This window comes from Lathyrus oleraceus, chromosome 4, assembly GCF_024323335.1.
Source record: "Lathyrus oleraceus cultivar Zhongwan6 chromosome 4, CAAS_Psat_ZW6_1.0, whole genome shotgun sequence".
NCBI classification, from domain to species: Eukaryota; Viridiplantae; Streptophyta; class Magnoliopsida; order Fabales; family Fabaceae; genus Lathyrus; species Lathyrus oleraceus.
In genome coordinates, this window is record NC_066582.1 from 15,258,062 (window position 1) to 15,265,690 (window position 7,629).

Here is a 7,629-nt window from a genome sequence, read left to right on the forward strand (position 1 = left end):
TGATGGTGAAAGAGAGATAAATATACATGTTTGTTTATTAATAACCATGGTGAAAGGTACATAATCATTTTAAATAAATGTATGTTCTAAATCTTTGTAAAATATGTTTAAAATAATTTATATTTATGTCAAGCCTAACATGTGCAATAAAATTATGTATGCATGATTTATAAATTATTCAAGTATGTGACTTTGAATATATAAGAATATATTTGATTTATGGTGTATATTGAATGTAATATACATGTTAAATATTATTCTTTAGTGTAAGTAATTTATTTTAATTAATAATGTATTATTTATTGATTAAATGATTTGGAAAGAAATTAAATTTAAAAAAATATTATGAATTTGAATTTATGGTGCATGTATTGGTAACATAAAATGATGTAAGTAAAATGTTAAAAATAATCGACATGTTTAAATTGTATTTTAGTTTATACAAAAATTTATTAAAATAAAATGATTTATCTCATATTAAAAATAGCATCAACATGTTAAAAATATGAGATAATAGGAAATGCATTTCGGATATAATCTATCTATATGAGAATGAAGTGGTGTCGCTTCTTAGAGTAAGAGTTCCACTCTTAAATTCTCATGAAAAGGATATAAGACGCAAAATCTTATTTAATGTGTCGTGCCCGTTTGTTCTAATTAATAATTGGTTCAAAATTTATCTATCAATATTATAGAAAATTTAAAATACTAATATGTGTTTAAATTGGAAGATACCTTTATCTGAAATCATGAAAATTTCAAAATAATAGATTTAAATATATTTTTAAAATGATGATTATTTCGTCCAATTATCCATTTGCATCCAAATTACCGATTATTGAATAAGATAAAGATTTTTCAATGTTTCAATGGTTTCGTCTAATTCTCGACGTTCCTCCTTTGGCAACTGAGTCCTTCCATCTTTGAAATTTCAGAATAATTGCATAGATATTTCGATTACCAATGAAAATATTATTCACTTTAGTTGTTAAAAGACACTCATCCAACCCCATAAACACCTCGTACATATCCTTTGTTTTGCACGTCCCGTCAAAGAGAGAATTTTGTTTGTACTTCTTAGTTCAATTTCAACTCCTTCGCTATCCCACTTTTTTTTACCGATGACAGTGTAAAGCATAACAATTAATTTTATTTTAAAAATGGATTCTAAAAAAATATTATTTATTCTATAACATAAATATACATTATTGAAAATTAAAATATAGTCAAAATCAGAATTTTTCAAAAAATTATATCTCAAAAATAATTTTTATAAAAAACTATTTGAAATAGCTTTAAAATTAAATGATCTTTTAAAATTTTGATATTCAAAAAGAGTTTCCACAAAATAATGAAATACTTAAACTAACATCTTTCGTGTTCAACTCGGGATTACAATCCATTTTAACTCTAACTACTAATAATGAAATACATAAAAAAATCTTAATACAGCTAATTCAATTTTAACTCTAACTACAATTTTAAAAATCTCATATTGCGTCGTTCAACTTTGAATAAAATTTTAAACTTAACTTTTAACTTAAAATTTTAATATATGTTATTCAATTTAATAATTATAATTATATAAAATTAAATTAATAAACAAATTAAATTAAACTTGAATTTTTATAACAAAAGAAGACATGTAAAATTACATATGACATGTATAATTAAAAGATGAATATTTTAAAATAAGAAGATACAAATTTGGGCAAAATATAACATCAGATAAAGATTAATAAAATAAAATTATAAGAAAAAAATTTAAAATAAAAATAAAATAATAAAATTTTGAAAAAAAATAAAATTATAAGAAAAATATAAGTATGAAATATTCAAATGAACAAATTTATAGACAAATAAATAGTTAAAGTAAGAAAAAAAAACTTCTGGGAAAATAATCAAGAAGACCAATATATAATATGAAGCAATAATTATGGACTGAAACAAAAACACAGAGAGCAGATACATAATTAAATATTATGAATTTCATGTATAAACATTGACAAGAATTAAAGAATTATAGTAAGATGGGTCAGATTATTTGGCTTGATTTCTCTAAAGAGAAACAAAATCGCACAGTATCATCAGATTCGATCAGCTGGGGAAATAATCATCATACCCATCAACCAAATTATAATGTAAATGTTACTCAATCATAACAATATTATACCAAAAGAAAGGGGAGATTTTGAAATTGAAAATATAGATCAGATTATTTGGCTTGATTTCTCTAAAGAGAAACAAATTCGCACAGTTTCTTCAGATTCGATCACCTGGGGAAATAATCATCACATCCAACGATTCAACCGAGCAAAGCATATATCAGAATAACATAATTCCTAACGATAAAACAAACAAGCAAGTCCTAAATAAAAAAATAAAAAAGTATGAAAGAAAGAAACATAATTGAGAAAGAAGGCATTGTAGATAGTGAGAGAGATAAGAGGCGAAGGGGTTTATAAAGGGGCAAACCAAACTAAAGATTCGCTGCCGCTGCAAAACCCTAATTTTTGGATGGAGCCCAGTTGTCTAGTTCTTTTTTTTGTTCTATTAGTATTATCCTTCTACTCATTTTTTAACTTAAATTCAAATTAAGCAATTAAAAAATTGAGTAAATAAAAAATATCATTTTATAGTATTCAAATTTAAATCCATACAAATAAAAATCATAAATCAAAAAGCACAAAAAATTAAATTTTATTATATGTATTTCGTGTCATTTTATAAAAACCACTATATTTAGATCGAATTTTAAATTGATTTTTTAAAACAAGAAATGAATAGATTTTTTTTAATTTAAAATAACCACTAATTTAAATTAAATTTTTAAATATCAAAATAATCATATTTTCTTAACTGATGTGTCAGTTGAACTGACGCATCCATTTAAGCTTAAGAGGAGGCGTCATTTGAGCTGGCACATGCTCCTAATGGCCATAGTGTATGCGCCAATGCATCTGACGCATGCACCTTTAATTTTTTTTTAATTTTAAATGTTAATTTTACAATTAAATAAAAAAAATACTGAAAATAAAAGATTATATTTATGTTATAATAAAAATTACATGGAATTGATAAGAAATTCAATAACCCGCCCGATTGAAACGTCTTCGTGTTCCACACCCAGGTGCGTTAGTTTGTCTTCGAGGTCTCCCACGATTTTTCTGAGGTGTTTGGGGTCTTTGAATGCTGGCATGATCCAATGGTGGCTGGTGTAAAGGTCTGGTGGAAGGTCCAGCGGTATTTGATAGATGTGTCATCATTTGTTTCCAATAGCTAGGGGATTCTCGCCAACGGCGCTTCCGTAATTGAGTTTGGTGCTCATGTTGTCATAGTTGGGTCGATGTGGTTGGGTGAATTATGGACGGTATGGTTTTCCCGAATTGGGCCATTGAATGGGTTTGGAAACGAATCAATGGTTCATGGGGTGTACTATAGTCAAATAATGGTTGGGTGTTATGGTGATGGGATGTTTGGGTGGTTATTGGTGGGGGCTACGATGACATAAATTGTATGAATCATCTAGGTTATAGACTGTTGTGTTGGCTGCGTATGGTTGTTGGTGGGTGGAGTTTGATTCTTGGTTTTTAGGTTGGGTGTGTGGCATGAATGGGTTTTGAGGTTGGGTGTTTGGTTGTTAGGTGTATATTGTAAAGTGATGGTGTGAGGTTGGTCGTTGGGTTTGGGTGGCTTGACATTATTCTTGGATGAGGATTTTTTGTTGGGGGCATATGATGACGAAGCTAGTTGGAATGGATCAATCAAATACCTTGGCTCAGACACAAATTGTGGCGTTGTAACCGACCTAAATCATGCCATATACTATTGAGTTGGTCTAGCATCCTGTATGACTGGTTCGTTTAAGATGTTTTGTCGTCGATTCCTCCAATGACGACACATCTCTTTTGCGAAATCTCTCTAGTCGGAATAATCTCATTGGGCATAGACTCTTTTTTTATGCCAATCTCCCAAACACGTTGAAGGTTCTGGAATTTGTTGTTGCATGCCGAACTGCAGTTTTACCCGGTCACTCTGGTGCATCTTCACAGTAGTGAACCGGATAATTGATGTTTTTGTTGTCCAAATTGCAGCATCATCATGGTTAACCTGATGATCAAGATCCGGATATGGCCTCAAGATAAATTGTACAAGAATACGATATGATTAGATGATAAATAATTTGATTGTTATTTTTAAACCAAAATAGAGTTGTGTATGAGTATTACATCGTCTGGTCTAATGTGATCCAATAGATTGGAATAGACTATTATAGCGCGTTTCGGACACCTATTGTAGTTCATCCCTCTAACTGACCACCTAGATCAAAAACAATTGAAAAATATTATTTACGATTAGTTGTAATATAAAGTCTAATTAATTAGATGGTAAAGTTTTAAACTTACTTTGTTGCAAACGGGAATATGAATGACTTCTCGTTTACCGGGGCAAGTGACGACGTTCTTGACCAACCACATGCTTGTAGCAAATATGCGCTCGAATAAAATGTACAAGTATTTTATTTTTGTCATTTTTACACGTCGTACTATATAGATTGGCCAAAATAGTTGAACCCCAACTATACGTGCTTACCTTATTTATGTTTCTTAACAATGGTAAATACATAATATTTACCGTATTATCAATACTTTCACCGAAAGGAAGGTGAAATGTGTGGGTCTCGGGTCTCCATCTCTCCAACAAAGCAAGAATAAATTTGTAGTCAATCGAGTACGAGACTATGTTGAGGAGATTACCAAAACCGCATCCTCGAATATATGATTATATCAAAGGATCGTGGGGTACATATTCATGTACACGGCATCGAAATCGTTTTGGGTCCTAATAAAACATAAGTAAGAAATAAAATAAGAAGAAGTAATATACAATAAAAACATAAATACAAAATAAATACAAAATAAGTAAGAAGAAGTAATAACATACAAATATCGAGATATTGTCGATTGTTCCTCAATGTTCATCACCCATAGTCAATAGAGACATAATGCTGCAGAGGTTAAGTGTTGCAGAGGTTGAGTGTAGTAAAGGTGGAGAGTTTCAGAGGTTGATTGTTAGTGTTGCAGATGTTGAGTGTTGTGAGTTGATGCCCTATTTATAAATGAGTAAGTGTTGTGGAGGTTGAATAGGTACGCAGCATGTGAAGCATTGGATAGGGTGCATGCATGTGAGAGGTGTAGGCGCCTAAGGCTATGGTGCATGCCTTGCTTTATGACATGCATGGTCACATGCACCAAGTCTAGTGGTGCATGCATGCCTTTTTATGCATGCAAGGAAGAGGCGTCTAAGGCTAGGGCACATACCTTGCTTTATGCACCATTGGAATGGACGTCTGCATTGGATTATTAGGGCAAAGTGATTCCTTATGTGCAGGCACATGCTTGTAGTGTTAGGGCAGAGATTCTTAGGAAATAGATTCCTTGCAGACGCATGTATTGTATTATCTTGTCTCTTCATGGATTCTTTTCATTGCATTGTCTTGTCTTTGCAGATGAATTGCATGATCAGTGCATACACCGTCTACCCTATTTAACTTCATGTGAATAACAAATCAATGCATTCACCATCAATACCCATACAGATCAGTAGAAACACTAAAGTTACATTTAAAAAAATCCCTTCCTCACCATATTACATGATCAGTGCTCATATCGAATGTGAAATATTTGAGCATCAATTATTCGGTTTTTGTTTTCGCAACACAGAAGTAACTCGGTTTACAATAAATCATCAATCAAATGTTTCACATCTGAAACAAAGAATAGAAAAGAAATTGCAGTGTAGTCTTGTGGGTCATATCATCTATAAAAATTCAGTGTGGTTTGCAGACAACCATGTAAAGGTTTATCACTTGAAGATTCAGGATGATGAGGATGGTCATCATATGTTTGTCAGTCATGAACAATTTGGGTACAACGATGTAGAGTTATATATATTACCACAACAATAACAAGTATCTGAGTTCATTGATCAGTCACAAGTGTTTTGTGAAACTGATGACGACGAATAAGCTGAGGTCAATGTTGTAGATAAGTAAGAAGAAGAAGCCGAGTTATTGGTTGATTCAATGGTGAACGATGAAGAAGAATTGGAGACATTACCAGCTAGTCATGTATATTATCCACCTTAACACATGACAAGCTTGAATTTGGGTGTCGATGAACCTTCATCAGATATATTTTACAATTCTTATATGCAAATTCAATTATCATTGAAAGAAGGAGACATATTTCGCACAAAAGAAGATTGTGTAAAAGCTATTAAAAAGTTTCACATGAAACTATCAGCTGATTACAAAGTTGATAGAACTAATGCAATGATGTACAAGATTTATTGTCGAAATGAGCACTACCTTTTCAGGTTCTCAAATTCTTACCGGAAGATGAGTGATTCTTGGGAGATTGGATCCACGGGTTCAATTCACACATGCATGCTCACGAACCCAATGCAAGATCATCGGAAACTTAGCTCTCAGCTAATATGCGATGAAATTTTGTTTGTCATTAGCGACAATCCGTCGTTAAAGGTGAGTACAATAATCTCGCATATTATAGCACAATACAACTATACCCAATCATACAAGAAGACTTGGATAGCTAGGACAAAGGCGGTTGAAAAAGTGTATGGAAATTGAGAGGAGTCTTACAAACAACTTCTAAAATACTTGGTGACTCTTAAATAGTATGCTCCAGGGACTATTGTCAAGTTGGAAACGTTGTCGGCGTATAACCCATATGAGACTTGTGTTATTGGAAATGGAATATTCCACCGTGAAAGAAGGTTGCCGAAGAAGGTTGTCAATGCAGGTTACGCATTAACAGAACCTTCTTTCAAACACTACCGCGAAGACATCAGATTGTCAAACGCAAATGTAGTATGGTGGATCGACAGTATTCCATTGGAGAAGTGGACTAGGGAATACGATAACGGTCAACGTTGGGGCCACATGACAATATATCTTGTGGAATCAATGAACTTTGTCTTCAAAGGCATCTGAAACCTACCTTTAACCGCTTTAGTGCAGGCAGCATATTTCAGGCTAGGGGTGTTGTTTGAGACCATACGTTCCAAATGGAGTTTAGTGTTGCAATCTGGGCAGTTGTTCAGTGATGCTTCAATGAAATTCAATAGACACGAAGCTGCTAAAGCAAGCACACACGTGGTCACGATGTTTGACCGTACTAAAGGTTGGTACAGTGTTGTTGAGTCCATGAATCACAATGAAGGCATGTCGATGGGACAATACATAGTGGAACTAGATAGAGGTTTGCGACAGTGGAAAGCTCCAAACCTTTCGTACGCCCTGCTTCCATGTCATTGCGGCATGTTCAAAGTTTCGAAGGGATCCATCCTACTTACTATCTGACGATTACAAAGTCATAAGCATATCCAATGTTTACAAAACTAGTTTCTCAGTTGTTGAAAAAGAGGATTACTGGCCAGAATATCAATGGGACATTCTCTGGCACAATGAAGTTATGCTAAGAAAGAAAAAGGGTCGCCCAAATAGCACCTGCATTCGAACCGAAATGGATACAGCGAACAAAATGGTTTGATTATGTAGTTCATGTCGTCAGCCAGGTCACAATCGTACTAACTGTCCTAGTGTCA

General features: G+C 32.8%; 2 non-coding genes across 2 annotated transcripts; both read right to left on the reverse strand.

Moving 5' to 3' along the window:
* Positions 1-2,030: 2,030 nt before the first annotated feature.
* On the reverse strand, positions 2,031-2,126 carry LOC127077594 (small nucleolar RNA Z103). Its single transcript, XR_007787387.1, has one exon. It is a non-coding gene; the product is annotated as a small nucleolar RNA Z103 (small nucleolar RNA).
* Positions 2,127-2,205: 79 nt separating this feature from the next.
* Positions 2,206-2,301, reverse strand: LOC127077595 (small nucleolar RNA Z103). The gene has a single exon (XR_007787388.1). It is a non-coding gene; the product is annotated as a small nucleolar RNA Z103 (small nucleolar RNA).
* Positions 2,302-7,629: the final 5,328 nt, after the last annotated feature.